The 16,462-nt window shown below is 39.7% G+C and overlaps 1 protein-coding gene and 1 non-coding gene across 5 annotated transcripts in view; one reads left to right on the top strand and one right to left on the bottom strand.

Moving 5' to 3' along the window:
• The window catches only part of APLP2 (amyloid beta precursor like protein 2), a 61,023-nt gene that overhangs the window by 37,302 nt on the left and 7,259 nt on the right, over positions 1–16,462 (bottom strand). The window lies entirely within an intron of this gene.
• On the top strand, positions 4,089–4,195 carry LOC136170055 (U6 spliceosomal RNA). The gene has a single exon (XR_010663513.1). It is a non-coding gene; the product is annotated as a U6 spliceosomal RNA (small nuclear RNA).

Genomic DNA, 16,462 nt, shown 5'->3' with positions numbered 1-16,462 from the left:
ATTAGCTGTTTATTTCTAAGGTTCTGTGATGCTGAATGGAAAGGGCGGAAATTCTTTATAAACAGAAGATAAGACAATTTGCCAGGATGACTTGCACAAGGCAGGGAGAGGAAATGCACATTTGAAAATACAAAAAATGCCAATTTCCATGTGCGATTCTGTGAAACATGTCACTGTTTACGAGGTCAAGCAACAACCACACACTAATCTTCATATAACCAATCACTATAACTTCTGAAGTCCATTAAAACAGCTGAGAAAATAACACAAATATGAGAGAGATCCGCCCTCTCCAAGTTCAAAGCAAGTCAGAAAGCCATCTCCTCCATGATTTATGTAGCATTATCAGCTCACACCAGGTCTGCCTGCAGACAGTAATTCTTCCTGTCTGGGACCCATGCCCATGAGCACTATTGTAATTATCAGCAATTTAAAAAAATAAAGTAATAAAGCAAGTATGAGCGGCTAGGCAGTGTGTTTACTGCTTGCTGTCTCTGCCATTAATTAGCCGTCCTGGGTGCCAGCCACCTAACCACTAAATAAATGCAGGAAGGAAAGCAGGAAAAGCTACACATGAGTAAAAAGAATAAATAAAAAGGGTATCAACATCTGTGTGAACGCTTCCCACCAGGAAAAGCACGAAAGCACTCGTGTTCCAGTGGTCAGGTGGGCCCTGGGGACACTGTATCCACGCTGCCCTCTGCAATCCACTCCACCCATAGCATCTGAACCATCTCCAGGCAGAGCACAGCACACACACTCATGTTCCCGGAGATTCCATCTCTTGATGACCCCGGCTATCTGCTCCCTCCTCCCTCCATCACCCCACCAGGCACTGGGTGCCACCCTTCTGGGTACAGGCCAGGGTCTCCCCTGCGTCAAGTCACCTAGAACTCACATCTCACCTTTCAGGACCCAGTTCAAATGTGCCTCCTTCTGGGGGCCCCTCCCAAGGACAGGCCCCAACCTGTTGGTTGTTTTATTTTCCCATCGAGCAATTCAAAACCACCCTCCAATAGAATGCAGGTTCCTGGGGGCAAGAAGGGGGGCTCTCCGGGTGCTCTAACTGCATCTGCAAACAGCACCCAGAACCTAGTAGGTAATCACTGACACCCAAGGAGGTGACTGTCTGATTCTAAAACCTCTGCTCTTGTTTTTTTTCCCCAAGACATTTAGTTAAACTGATAAGAATTAGCAGATACTGCTCAGTGGTGATTTCTACATGATGAACACTGTGCTGGTCTTCACATCGGTACATATATAATGAATGAACAAGCTAAAAGAAAAAAAGAAACCCAGGCAGTGTAACAAGGCTTCATTTTTAAAATTTTATTGTCATCTGAGTCCAGCTGCCTAGCCCAAAAAGCCACCATCACCCGGCTCCTAGTGGAGTCCTCCACCCCGAGGCGGGTCCTCCTCGGGGGCGCCCCTCGCAGCCCTTTCCCCCACTATTTGCTGCCTTGATTCTAAATGACAAGTGTACCTCTGCACCTTTTTGGTCCAGACATTCTCCATCCACTTTCTATTAGAAAGGACTGAATTCATACGACCAAACCCTCTGTTCATCCACCCTCTTCCCTGTGCTCTGTTGGTTAAATCAATCTCCTGTTTACACGATTATGACATAAGAAGATGCTATGGTCACAGCGCCTTCCTTAGACATCTACCCCCCTCAGTCTCAGCAAGGCCACCTCTTCCTTCGCTTCCCTGTTCCAATGGCTGGGGGGCTTCCCCAGTGGCTAGGCAAGAAAGAACCCGCCTGTCAATGCAGGAGGCACAGGTTTGCTTCAAGTTGCTTTCTCCCCATCATTTTGGCTCTGGCTCACGGTGTCCCTGAAATAGCTGTGACCCTAAGTCATCTAATTCTGTATTAAAGAAGGGGACACTGAAAAGCTGGCTGGATGTCTTCAGCACATGGAAAGAACTTGTCCAGAGAGGAATTCTACAGCTCCCCAACTTGGGCTCCGAGCCTGGCTGTCGTGGGTCTGGGGGGCCCGACTTTCCCCTCTCAGTGCCTCGTGCTCTGCTGGGCCTGGGGTCCCAGAGTAAACTGTGGTCTTCTCCTGGGATGCAGAGTGGGGGTGGTATTCATTCATGAGTATTAATTACTCATAATGGCAACCCACTCCAGTATTCTTGCCTGGAGAATCCCATGGACAGAGGAGCCTGTTGGGCTACAGTCCATGGGGTTGCAAAGAGTCGGACACAACTGAGTAAGTGAGCAAACACACACACAGATATAACTGAATTAAACAAAATGTATTGTCAAAGCTCATTTCACCTATTTTTGCTTTTAAAAAAAATGTCAACTGGAAAAAGTTACATTTCATACGAGGCTTGCCTTTCTATCTAGTGACAGGGCTGTGTTAAGTGTTTACCTAACACTGTGCGGGGAATAACTTTTTTTCATTCATCTGTAGACTCCACTTAATTGCATTTTCCTTTCTTCCATCATGAAGGAAGAGTTTCTGGCCATTACAAGAATGGGGTGCTTGGACGGCTAAGTAGGTGAGAGCCACAAAGCTTCCCTGAAGAGGCCAGGCTAGACAAGTGGTTACCAGTAAAATAACAAACAGGAATTAAGACAGGAAAAAGGACCTTGAGACATTTCTTCCTAAAAGGGGGATTTGGTGTAAGTTATGTAAGTGGGTGAAGCAGGGCCAGGAACCAATGCTCTTATTTTATCCAACTGCGGGAGGGTGGGGGAGGGGAGGATGATTTGCCTCCATCTCCCAGCTCTTTAGACCTACAAACAGTAAAAAAAGCCTGATTGAGACATTAACAAAACTAGACTAGACAAAACAGAAACAAACAAAAAACCCACTCTCCTAGGCTTCTGACAACTACAGAATCAAATGCACGGTGCTGATATCACCTAGGAGTTGATTCAATTATTTCTGTTTTGAGTCAACACACATTTCCAACAACCTTAGAAGAGCAGGCTCCAGAGGAAACAAAATGAAAGAGTCACAAGTTCTCACCCACAAGGAGGCTTGGCTGGTAAGGAAGACATCATGTAAATAGAATAATCTTAATAGAAAAGGAAAGAGTCGCAGACTCCGTCACATAGGAGATCCCCACTTTACTGTCCAACTGGTTCCTAAATGGCAGTTAAAAGTGAAGCCACAGTAGAAGGTACATGACAGGACCCCTATCTTATGCAGGTATAATATTATAAATTGGGAGTCTATTCCTGACCAAATATGAAAATAAAGAGAAACAAGGACAGACACGAGTGTTGTTATAAACTTAAGTATCTTGATCGTAAGAGTTCTTCTGGAGTTCTTTATCTTTTATGGGATGGAGTGGCCGAGGCTTCTTAAAATATTTAAACCTAGTGAAGAACAGAGAAGATGGCATCTCTTCCCCTTGAAAATGTCCCTGCGGCAGGCGTGAGCATCCTCTGTTGCTCTGACAACTGTACTACCTCTTCTAGTCCACATGCCTGGACGGTTCTCACTGCTGGTTCACTGCACGTGAATGCCTCAGTCACGTCCAGGAGGGATGCAGGCATCTTCCCCAAGATGTGTTCAGCAATTTTTTACTCCCAATCTCAAGTAACTTTTCTAGAAACCTCCGTGATGTCTCCAGACCAGTGTTTATAACCTTCCCCTGAGCATTAACTTTCTTAAACATCCATCTAATCATTTTTTCCTGGAGCAATTAAACCATCCTTTCCTTGTGCTAAAAGCTCCATCCGCTGATGATTTACAGACACTGCCCAATCAAGCTTAATCAATTACTCTGTATAATAACATGCCTTTTTAACTTAAATTCAGACACTCCACAAAAGTAATTCAATAAAAGGCAGATGAGAGCATGACAACTATCAGCAAACTGCAACTACATTTTGAATGAAAAAAATGACAACCACCTTGATAAATCATTTTATGCATTCCCAAACAATTAAAAAGTACCAGATAGTCAGGAAGCAACAGTTAGAATTGGACACGGAACAACAGACTGGTTCCAAATCCGGAAAGGAGTACATCAAGGCTGTATACCCACTTATTTAACTTATATGCAGAGTACATTATGAGAAATGTTTGGGCTGGAGGAAGCATAAGCTGGAATTAAGACTGTCGGGAGTGCTCGCTTCAGCAGCACATATACTAAAATTGGAACGATACAGAGAAGATTAGCATGGCCCCTGCACAAGGATGACATGCAAATTCGTGAAGCGTTAAAAAAAAAAAAAAAAAAAGACTGTCGGGAGAAATATCAATAACCTCAGATATGCAGATGACACCACCCTTATGGCAGAAAGTGAAGAAGAACTAAAGAGCCTCTTGATGAAAGTAAAAGAGGAGAGTGAAAAAGTTGGCTTAAAGCTCAACATTCAGAAAACTGAGATCATGGCATCTGGTCCCATCACTTCATGGCAAATAGATGGGGAAACAGTGGAAACTGTGGCTGACTTTATTTTTGGGGGCTCCAAAATCACTGCAGATGGTGATTGCAGCCAAGAAATTAAAAGACACCTGACTCCTTGGAAGGAATACTATGACCAGCCTAGACAGCATATTAAAAAGCAAAGACATTACTTTGTCAACGAAGATCCATCTAGTCAAGGGTATGGTTTGTCCAGTAGTCATGTATGGATGTGAGAGGTGGACTATAAAGAAAGCTGAGTGCTGAAGAATTGATGCTTTTGAACTGTGGTGTTGGAGAAGACTCTTGAGAGTCCCTTGGACTGCAAGGAGATCCAACCAGTCCATCCTAAAGGAGATCAGTCCTGGGTGTTCATTGGAAGGACTGATCTTGAAGCTGAAACGCCAATACTTTGGCCACCTGATGCGAAGAGCTGACTCATTTGAAAAGACCCTGATGCTGGGAAAGACTCAGGGCAGGAGGAGAAGGGGACGACAGAGGATGAGATGGTTGGATGGCATCACCAACTCAATGGACATGGGTTTGGGTAGACTCTGCGAGTTGGTGATAGACAGGGAGGCCTGGCGTGCTACAGTTCATGGGATCGCAGAGTCAGACACGACTAAGCAACTGAACTGAAATAGTCTTTTTTATTTTAATATATCTTTAAAAGCCACAACCATATCTATATGTATCTATATGCCTATATACACATGTGCATTTACACACATACAAATTCAACAATTCTTAAAAATCTACCCAATGAGAATTGATATAGCTTGGGTGCATCAACAACCAAACCACTTAAAAAAAGATTAACTCTACTAAAAGTAAAGAGTCTACATGTCCTTGGTAACAGTCAGACCAGCCTCCAAATGACAGCAACTCAAGCAATGAAGGAAGAAAATTATTTCTTCCAACAAACATAGTGTCCTTAACTAAAGAAAAGGTCTCTGAAGTATTCAAGCACTGGGGGAAAATAAAGTATTTAAGAACTGAAGTAATTTTCAACAGATACGAAAATATGTACAGAACACACACTGTCTAAAAAAGTCCCTTATTTTTTTCTTCTAAATAGTCTTACAGTCATCAGAACTAGTTCACCTTGAAACCTTCAAAAACTGGCAGGCCAGCTTAGTGCGTGAGTGACCCAATGAGTGTCCGACTCTTTGCAACCCCAAGAACCGTAGCCTGCCACACTCCTATGTCCATGGGATTCTCTAGGCAAGAATACTGGAGTAGGTTGCCATGCCCTCCTCCAGGGGATCTTCCTGACCGAGGGATTGAACCAGTGTCTTTTATGTTTCCTGCATTGGCTGGTGGTTCTTTCACTGCTAGCACCACCCCTTGGCAACTTAGTACCCAAGTCCAATGTGGGCAATCCAAGTTGGCTACTAGAAGGATTTTCCTTCACCTTCCTCGGGAACAGCTACTAAGTAGTTCAATGGAAGAATTTTCAAAATGCATTTCTAATGCCTGATACTAGGATGAAAACAAGTGTTCCTGTTAGGTTAAAGTGAATTCTTTGGCTTTAGGAAAAAAACTGGTTTCAAATATTTCCAAACATACGTAAGACTAAAGTAACCCACATAACATCACAAAGCCACACCTTACTCTCAGTAATATTTAACATGATAATATTTTACTTGGCCAACAATGAACTTTACCTACGCTGGTACAAAATGATGTAATCGAGGTCCTGTATTTCTTCCAAACATTTTGTCCCATAAAACTCTAAAATGTTCCAAACAGTGATGTGATATCCAAAAGAAATCTATCTTCACAAATTACCAAGGAAAAAGTACGCTAGAATTGGTACAGCTATGACATTATCTTAATTTGCTGCAACAAACACCGCTACCACGAATCGACTTAGAGTCTCCAAGTCTAGAGCTTTTCGGAGACAAACACAGAAGCTGCTCGCCTGATATCAGATCTCTGTGGGGATGTTTCAGTGAGGATCCATTTGTCCAGCACGAACTGGCACTGGGCTTACAATCTGCCTGAACCCCCACCAGCCAGTGACAAGTTTGCCTCTTCACCAACACACACACACACACACAAAACCACATGTAATGGCTCAGCCTGACTGGGAGTTTATCAGCTCTGAGTCCGTGCTTTGCATTTAATCCTTTAAAATCAATACTTAAAACATTTCAATCCAATTTTAATCTGTCCTGACTACTATTTCCACTGTTTAAAAACAACACTAACAACACTCAGGCTCAATGACTTGCATCAATTCACAAGATTAATCTTTCAAAATACTAGCCCAGTAGGATATTTTATTAATGTAGTCCCAAGAATCTAATCAAGCCTCAAATAATCATTTTTCTTAAAGAGCTGCTGTGAGAGAGAGAGAGGGGAAAAAAGAGTTGCTGAAAAGAAAAACATTCATAGAGCATTAAGTGGAAGTCCTCTTCAGAGGGACATAGGGCAGGGCAGTGGCGAACTGGCTGGTTTGCCAGCCAATCAGGGAAGATTCTGCTATGAAATGTGGCTTGCAATTCACCTGAAAATGAGTAATACATAGTTATTGCAAGAGGTAGTTTCAAGCCAACTTTCTCCATTTTTCAACAAGGGTTGAAAACTCGGTACCTCTGAATGACAGAGAGTAGATGGGGGTGTAAGACAAATGATAACCCACACCCAGCCTCCGATGGGGAGACCAGAGGCTCTTTGCTGTTACCAGATTTCCAATTTCTTCAAACACTGGACAGGAATGTTTAAGACAAAAGTCCACAGTATTTGGAAATGGTGATGTTTAATTTGAACATAAAATACAATGATGCCCAAGACAGTGAAAGCCAAACAAAACTTGGAGTTTGAGTAGGTCCTATTTTGTCTTCAAGTGTCAAGTGTTCAGTCTCTACGGGAGGGAATGTACCGGGAGGCTTCATAAGAGGGGCCACGGTTAATCTGTAAAGCATACAATTCATCAAACAGCTAACATCCAGAAGTCACAGTATAAACTAAAATTAATTATATTCTGTCGAGTAAAATAAATTTGATGGTAATAATCTACTTTGAAGACCTTTGGCACCTAAGGACTGGAAGTCTTATTATTAAGATGACAATACTACTCAATCTATTAATTCAATGCAATCCCCATAAACATCTCAAGAGCATATTCTGCAGAGGAAAAAAAACTTCTAAAATTCATATGGAACCACACAATCTTGAAAAAGACTCTCACTTCCTGACTTCACAACAAAGCAACAGTAAATAAAACTATGTGGTACTGGCATAAAACAACAGATGTACAGAATAGAGAGCTCAGAAATAAACTCTTGAATATATAGTCAAATGACTTTTTACAAGGGTGCCAAGACCATTCAACAGAGAAAGTCTTTTCAACAAACACTGCTGGGAAAACTGGATAGTCACCTGCAAAAGGATGAAGCTGGACTCTTAAGTCATATATAAAAATTAACTCAAAATGGATAAAAGATATAAACATAAGGGCTAAAAAGATAAAACTCTTAGAAGAAAATATAAGGAAAAACTTTAACAACATTGATTTGGCAATGATTTCGATTACATATGATAACAAAAGTACAGTCAATACAAGAAAAAATAGCTAAACCACACTTCAAAAAAAAAAAACCTTTGTTTTAAAATCACAGATCTGGTAAGGGATTGATAGCCAGAAAATATTGTGAGCTCCTACAACTCAACAACCATCATCACAAAAACCCAATTCAAAAATAAGTAAAAGAGTCGAAAAGAAATTTTTCCAAAGAAGATGCAAACAGCCAACAAGAAAAGGCTTTCAACATCACTAATCATTAGGGAAATGCAAATTAAAACCACAGTAAGATACCACATTAAGATGGCTTAATATTAAAAAAAAGAAAAAAAGGCAACAAGTGTAGGTGAAGATGTAGAGAAACTAGAACCCTTGTCACTGATGGTGGGAATGTAAAATGGAGCAGTGCTTCTCAAGAAGTTAAAAAACATAGAAATTACTGTATGATCTAGCAATACCCAAAACAACTGAAAGCAGGAACTTACTGGAGGACAATGTAAAAATACCTGGAAGTAAACCCTATAAATAGTTTCTTTAAAAAAGATAAGCTAGATTAAAATAATCTATTTTTAGAAGACTGGAGAAGTGCTATCATTTTTTTAACCACCTAAAAGGCTTCTTCATTTATCATCACAGGAACTGTATGTTGCCCTCAGCTGTGTGTTATACGTTCTGCAAAGTGCCCTGCATACAGCATTTTAATAAATGCCTGCCAACAACAAGGACCACGAGGAACTTCAAATGAACCAGTTACCAGGGAAAGTTTTCAATTTTTGAGCAAGTTACATACAATAGTTCTTTTAAGTGTCAATTTGAGATACAGCTGAAAGGATTTTTTTAAAAAAAGTTATTTATTGCATACTGTTTACATTAGTGAAAAATTAGAAACGTAAATTATAAAAAAATTATAGAGAAGACTCTTGTTTTTACATATAATCCTAAAAAGACAGGCCAAGTTCAAAGACATACATGTGATTTGGGGGGATTCTGCCACTAGAAAGCTAACGATTTATACAAATCTCAATTACTTCCATTGTTTTAGGAAAAAAAGTTATTCCTGAAAACTTAATTCTAGCATTTTATAAACATTCCTTAGCTCTTTCTACATAATTGAGCCCCCTGCATGTTCACCTCAATTCAAAGACTCTCAGCCTAGAAAGCACCAAATAAGCACCAACTCCATCAAACCGTATGCTGTGCATCAATAAAATAAGGGCAAAAATGCAGGAAAACTCTCAAATTATAGTTCCAACAGTGCTGCAAATATCCAACCACTGGCTGGTAGGCAGTATTCTCATGCAGTAACTCAGAATATTTGTGCATCAACTTAAACAGCCCAAATTCAGAATATAGAAGGCAACTAAAAGTAGTGGATAGTGCACATTTTCTTTTTTTGGACGGAGTTCAAATGCCCCAAACCATGAAAGATGATTCAATTTAAAGCAATGCTGTAAAATATTTAATGGGTTGGAAAGTTATTCAATATGTCAAAAGGAAGGAAAACAGACTATAAACATAGTAAGAGGGAATTCATTCTTTCCAAAAAACACAGACTGGGAAAATTTTAAAGTTTTTTATCTGGCAAATTACAGTTAATTTATTTCTGTTTTTGTTTTAGCTTTACCTATATTTTCTAGATTTTTCACAATGACCATATATTTTTTCTTTAACACAGGATACACACTGAGCCACTACAGCAATCATTTGTAAAGAATCAATTTATAATCTCAGTCATTTTTAATGAAAGATATTAAGATGTAGCAAATAGGTTCCTGAGATGATACATACTCAAGTCATAATGCACAATGACTGTAAGCCTAAATTCTATGATCTGATAGTGATTCGGTGGTAGAAAAAGATGGAGAAATAACCTCAAAACAGCTTTCTTTACTTTCTGATTACTAAGATCACCTGCTGCAAATTTCTGCCTGAACGGGACTGTTGTTAGGTAACCTCCACAAACCCGTGGTGGTCCCATGCTGACCTGAGATACCCCTTACCCCGGCCTCTGCCCAGGCTACCCTTCTACCACTAAGCACAAACTTGAGAGCCAGTTCATCACTCACGGATTATAACCAAGATCAAGTCACTTTATCTGTGTATGCTTTAGTTCCTGTCTGTGTCTGTAAAACAGGAATAACCATAGTACCTGTCTCAGAAGGTAGTTCAAAGGTTTCAGTGAGTATGTGTAAAACTATACATAGTAATTGCACCGTAAACACAACTATCACTATTCTGGACTACTTCAACCGCCACCAGAATCTGCCACCCTGCTCTTGTTGTCTACTCTTTCCCCTAACTACTTAAAGTAACATAGGTTCTCTCTATAAACTCCCAGCAGACATCTAATTTCAAGGGAATTAATTTCCAGTTATGGTCAACTACATAATTCAGACCAATCCTCCTGAGAAGGACAGCGAGAAAAGCACATATTTTTTAAAAAGCATTTAGTTAAAGGCAGGAGGAACCTAAAAAGACAGTGAAGATTTCCCAAGTCAGTAACCAGGGGAGGATGAAAGCCCAAGGTGATGAATAAAGCGCAGAGGGCTTTGTTCCTCTGGGGATGATGAAAAATCCTGAAAGATGCAGCTAAGCAGTCCTGTAACAGCCTGAAGGATCAAATAGAAAGAAAGGGCTGGAGTCCAGGGCAGAAGGCAGAGGGGAAACACGTTAGCGGTTTGGACTGAGACCCCAACACACGCTGAATGTAGAAGGGTAATCCAGAAACTGACAGGACTTCACAGAGACTGCAGCTCAGCTTCTGTTTCTCTCAATTCATAAACAAAAGTGAGATCCTAGATTGCCAGTTCATCACACCCCAGGTAGAAGCAAATCACTCACTGGAGTATAACAGCCCCAGCCTCAAACTCATCTATAAGCATTTATATCAATAAAATATATGGCACATTATCAAAAATAATCTGACAAACGAGATAAAGGAACATGAATAAATAACCAGCAGAAAGAGAAAACAGAAAAGACACACAGGGACCCCAGACACAAGACTTACCGGACATAGACTTTAAATATACTTTTCATTTTCAAAGACACAAATTAAGAATTTCAGCTGTGATCAGGAAACAATTGAAAAAAAATCAAACAACCAATCTTGAATTATAAATCTGAAAACTACAATAATTAAATTTAATTCAATGGATGGGACTTCATGGTAGACTTCTTCAGACAGCTGAAGAAATCTTTAGTAAACAGAAAGATGGGTCAAAAGAAAAGCTATCAGATGAGGCATGAAAAAACACACAGGCTAGGGCAACAGTGTCTAAGATGTCTGTTTCTGGAGTCCCGAGGGAAAGGAGAGAAGTATGCAGGAGCAGTATTTAAAGACTTAAATACTTGGATGGTGGTTGAGAATTTTCTAAAACTGACAAAAGAACAAACGACAGATTCGAAGGGCTCTATGAGGAAGATAGTTAGCCTCTCATAACTTCAGATTCTGTATCCATGGATTGAAGATACTCAGGGAAAAAAAACTCCATAGGCCAATAACTATCTACATAGCATTTACACTGTATTTACAACTATCTACATAGTATTTATACTATATTCACAACTATCTACATAGCGTTTACACTGTATTTACAACTATCTACGCAGCATTCAAAAATGAAGATCATGGCATCCGGTCCCAACACTTCGTGGCAAATAGATGGGGAAACAATGGAAACAATGATAGATTTTATTTTCTTGGAATCCAAAATCACTGCAGACGGTGACTGCAGTCATGAAATTAAAAGACCCTTGCTCCTTGGAAGAAAAGCTGTGACAAACCAAAACAGCATATTAAAAGTGAAAGTCACTCAGTCATGTTAGACTCTTTGCAACCCCACCATGGACTATATAGTCCATGGAATTCTCCAGGCCAGAATACTGGAGTGGGTATTTCTCCAGTGGATCTTCCCCGTCCAAGGAATCCAAACAAGGTCTCCTGCATTGCAGGCGGATGCTTTACCAACTGAGGTTATCAGGGAAGCATATTAAAAAGCAGAGACATTGCTTAGTCAACAAAGTCCATAAAGTCAAAGCTAGTCGTGTATGGATGTGACAGTGGGGACATAAAGAAGGCTGAGCACCAAAGAATTGATGCTTTTGAACTGTGGTGTTGGAGAAGATTCTTGAGAGTCCCTTGGGTAACAAGCAGATCAAACCAGTCAATCCTAAAGTAAATCAGTTCTGAATATTCACTTGAAGGACTGATGCTGAAGCTGAAGCTCCAATACCTTGGCCACCTCTCGCGAAGAGCCAACTCATTGGAAAAGACCCTGATGCAGGGAAAGATTGAAGGCAGGAGGAGAAGGGGACGACAGAAGATGAGATGGTTGGTTGGCATCACTGACTCGATGGACATGAGTTTGAGCAAGCTCCAGGAGATAGTGAAGGACAGGGAAGCCTGGCATGCTGCAGTCCATGGGGTCACAAAAAGTAGGACGTGGGTGAGTGATTGAACAACAACAATATTTACAACTATCCACATAGCATGTACACTGCATTTGGTATTGTAAGTAATCTACAGGTTATTGCATAGGAGAATATTCACAGGTTACATGCAAGTACTACACCATTTTATATAAGACGTGAGCATCACAGATTTTAGTACGGGGGGAAGGGGAGTCCTGGAAACAATTCTCCAATGATACAAACGGGCTATACATTTTAAAAAAATCCACACCTAGGTACACAGTAAAATTGCTGAAAATCAGATTCAAAGAGAAGGTCTAATAAGTAGCCAGGGACAAGGGATATATTACCTTCAAAGGAACACCAATCTGACAATTAATTCCAGTAAGCTATTGATAATATTCAACATCAGGATAGATATTAAATATCAAGGAACAGAATAATGAGTAAGATCTTCAAAATGATGAAAGAAATTCTATCCCCAATGAACCTGTCTTGCAAGGAAGACACTAAAACAGATATTTGGTGAAAGAATATATGTCACTAGCCAACCTTAAGAAAATTCTAGAGTGTGTCTTGGAAGACAAAAAATTATCTGAAAAAGAAGCTTAGAGATACAAAATGCATGAAGAATAATAAAGAGAATATATAAATCCAAATCAGGGGCTCTCAATCTCACTGTAAATTTTAATCACTGGGAAGAGTTTTTAAGAAATACTAATGGTTCACACCCTCTCTCAAGAGACCTTGATGTAATTTGTCTGAATTGGAGTGTAGGCAATCTGTGCTTTGTAAACATTTCCCCAGATGATACCAGTGTGCCTCCAGAGTTGATAACCACTGATGCTAAGTTCATTTAACTGTGTAAAACACAGTATGAGGTCTTCCAGGGTTTACATGAAATTAACATATATAACAACAATGGCAAAAATGTTGAGGGGAGGTTAAAGTGTTCTAATCTTCTATTCCTAGAAGACGGTAAAAGTACCAACTGGTATAAAACACTGATAAGTGAAAGATATTCAAATGTCTAAAGCAACCACTAAAGGGAGAACAAAAGATGATGAAAATATGTTCCGAAGTAATACGAGAAAGAAGTAAAATAAGAACCACTTTGAACGGAATTGAGTAAGGGGATAAACATAGCAACCTGAATGTCCACCGATAGGTGAAAGTATAAAGGAAATACACACACAGGGAAAGCTCTTCGGCCACAAAAAGGATATCCTACCATTTGCAACAACATGGATGGACCTCGAGAGCATTATATAAAGTGAAGTAAGTCAGAAAGAGAAAGATAAACGCTGCATAGTCTCATTTGTGGACTCTAAAAACACTGATTTCCTAAATATAGAGAAAAGACCACTTGTCAGATGTGTGGAGTGAAGGTTGAGGGGTGGAGGGTGAGCAAAATGTGTGAAAGCAGATCAAAGGTACAGGTTCCTCTAAGGTATAAGGTACCAGTTATAACAGAAGTAAGTCTGGGGAAGCAACATACAGCACAGTGACTATAACTACCCACACTGTACTGCACATGAGAGTTGCTAAGAGAGTAAATCTTAAAGGTTCTTGTCTCTCTCACACACACACACAAGTCACCATGAGGTGGTGGATGTTAAGTAGACTTAGTGTGGTTCTCGTCTCACAAAACGTGAGCGTGCATGTTCAGTTGCTCAGTCGTGTCCATCTCTGTGCAACCCCATGGACCATAGGCTCCTGTGTACACACAAATATTAAATCATTATGTTGTGTACCTGAAACTAATATAAAGTTGTATACCACTTATACTTCAGTTTAAAAAAAAAAAAAACAGAATTAGCAGAACAAAACAAAAAGCACTAAATAAGACAGTAGATGAAAACCCAAATACCTCAGCAATCATGTTAAATGTAAAAGACAAAAACACTGTTTCCTAAGTCTGCAAAAGAAGAAACAACCACAAACACATCTACAACAAAAAAATATGGAAATACTAGACAAAGTACTGATAAAGGCAAAAACTTTACTGGAGATAACACGGGAGAATATAGCTATGAGAGGTTCAATTCCTTAGGAAGAGATAGCAATTTTAAAACTGTATACTCCTAATAATGACAGTCTCAAACTAGCCAAAGCAAACAGAATGACAAACAGAAACACTTTCCCAAAATCGCCATGGCAGATTTTTTTTTTTTTTTGCCAATCCACACAGCACGTGGGATCTCTGACCAGAGATCACGTCCAAGCCCTCTGCATTGGAAGCGCAGTCTTAACCCCTGGACTGCCACGGAAGCCCAGATTTTTAACATACCTTTCTCAGTAAAAGAAAAAAGATTTAAAAAATAACTAGGGATAAAGATCTGACGAACAATGAAAACAGTATGATCAGAAGACATATAAAACACTGTCAGTAACAACTACAGAATAAACATTTTCTCTATGCACACAATTTTATCATCAACTGGACCATGAAGCAAGTCTCAACAAGTTTCAAATAATTGAAATCATACAGACTAATACTCTGACCACAAAGCAGTTAACTTAGAAATGAACAGCCTAAAAGACAGCCAGATAACCTTCTCCACATCTCTGGAAATTAAGAAATGTACTTCTAAATTACCTGTAAAAAAAAAAAATTAGTCACAATGGAAAAATCTATTGTTTTACTTGAATGATAGTGAAAATATTATATATCCAAACTTGTATCTTGTTTAAGGGTACAAATTTGTAAACAATAGAGACTAGAGGCCTAACTCCCAGCACAGTGATTATAGTCCGTAATACTGCTTTGTAAACAGCAAAGTTGCTAAAAGACTAGATCATAATTGCTCTCACTACCAAAAAGAATTTTTACTTATGGATGACAGAGGTGGGAGCAGCAGCAGTGATACAGTGGTAAACATATTGCAATATATAAATGTATCAAATCAGAATACTGTGCACCTTAAACTTACACGATGTTATACATAATGGGCTCTGATGGTAAAGTGTCCGCCTGCAACGTAGGAGAGAGTCTGCCTGCGATGCAGGAGACCAGGGTTCAATCCCTGGGCCGGGAAGATTCCCTGGAGAAGGGAATGGCAACGCAGTACTCTTGCCTGGAGAATTCCATGAACAGAGGAACCTGGCAGACTACAGTACGCAGGGTTGCAAAGAGTCAGACATGACTGAGCAACACACACACACATATCTCCTTTGTTAAAAATATTAAATAGAAAGCTAAAAAAAGTTATGAATTGCAGCTAAAGCCCTGTTCAGAGGAAAATATATAGCTTTAAAGAAATTAGAAGAAAAGAAAAAGCTGAAAAAAATAAAGCAGTCATCTCAAAGTGCTAGGGGGGAAAAATTAAACCTGTGAAAAGTAGGAAAAGAATAATAACTGACAGAAAGTAATAAAATAGAAAATAAACATACAGAAAATAGGAAAGAGGCAATGAAAATATCAACTTTATTTCTACAACCCCAACAAAATGATAACCAAAATTTTAAGATGCCATTTATAATAGCACTCAAAAAAAAGCAGATATCTATAAATAAATCTAGCATTCTATATATAAGATTTCTATGCAAAAAGCTTTAAAACACTGAGGTTAATTAGAGAGGGCCTAAACAAAGGCACCTGTCATGTTTCTGGGTTGGAAGACTCAATATTAGAAAAATGTCTATTTTTCCTAATTGAACTATAGACTCAATGAAACCTGAATCTAAATTCCAACAAATGCTGTTTTTGGTTAAATGTAGCCAACGTATTATGTAAAGAAAAGGGTCAAAGAGCAGCCAAGACACTACTGAAGACAATCCAAGTAGAAGGGCTTGCTCCAGAAGGTCTAAAACCTTATTACTAAGCACAGTCATTAAGACAGTGTGGACTTGGTACACGGATAGACAGTGGATTAGGACAGCCCAGAAACAGACTCACACACACAGAGACATAAATTAACAGAGGTGGCAGGGGAGAACAGGAGGGAAAGGAGACCTTGACATTAAATGGTACAAGCTGGGTAACTATGTGAAAAACAATAAATAAGTAAAAAGACCAATGCTTCATACCTACACAACAGTGAGCTTCAGGGAAACTGTGGCCCCAAATGTGACAGGCAAATGAAGGCCCTCGGTAGGCAACACGGGAGAGTAACTATGTCCTCGGGGGCAAACCGCTCACGTGTGACA

This window comes from Muntiacus reevesi, chromosome 5 (assembly GCF_963930625.1).
Source record: "Muntiacus reevesi chromosome 5, mMunRee1.1, whole genome shotgun sequence".
In the NCBI taxonomy this organism is placed as follows: Eukaryota; Metazoa; Chordata; class Mammalia; order Artiodactyla; family Cervidae; genus Muntiacus; species Muntiacus reevesi.
The sequence above is the reverse complement of the archived record's forward strand: the minus strand, read 5'-3'. Positions and strand labels throughout refer to the sequence as shown.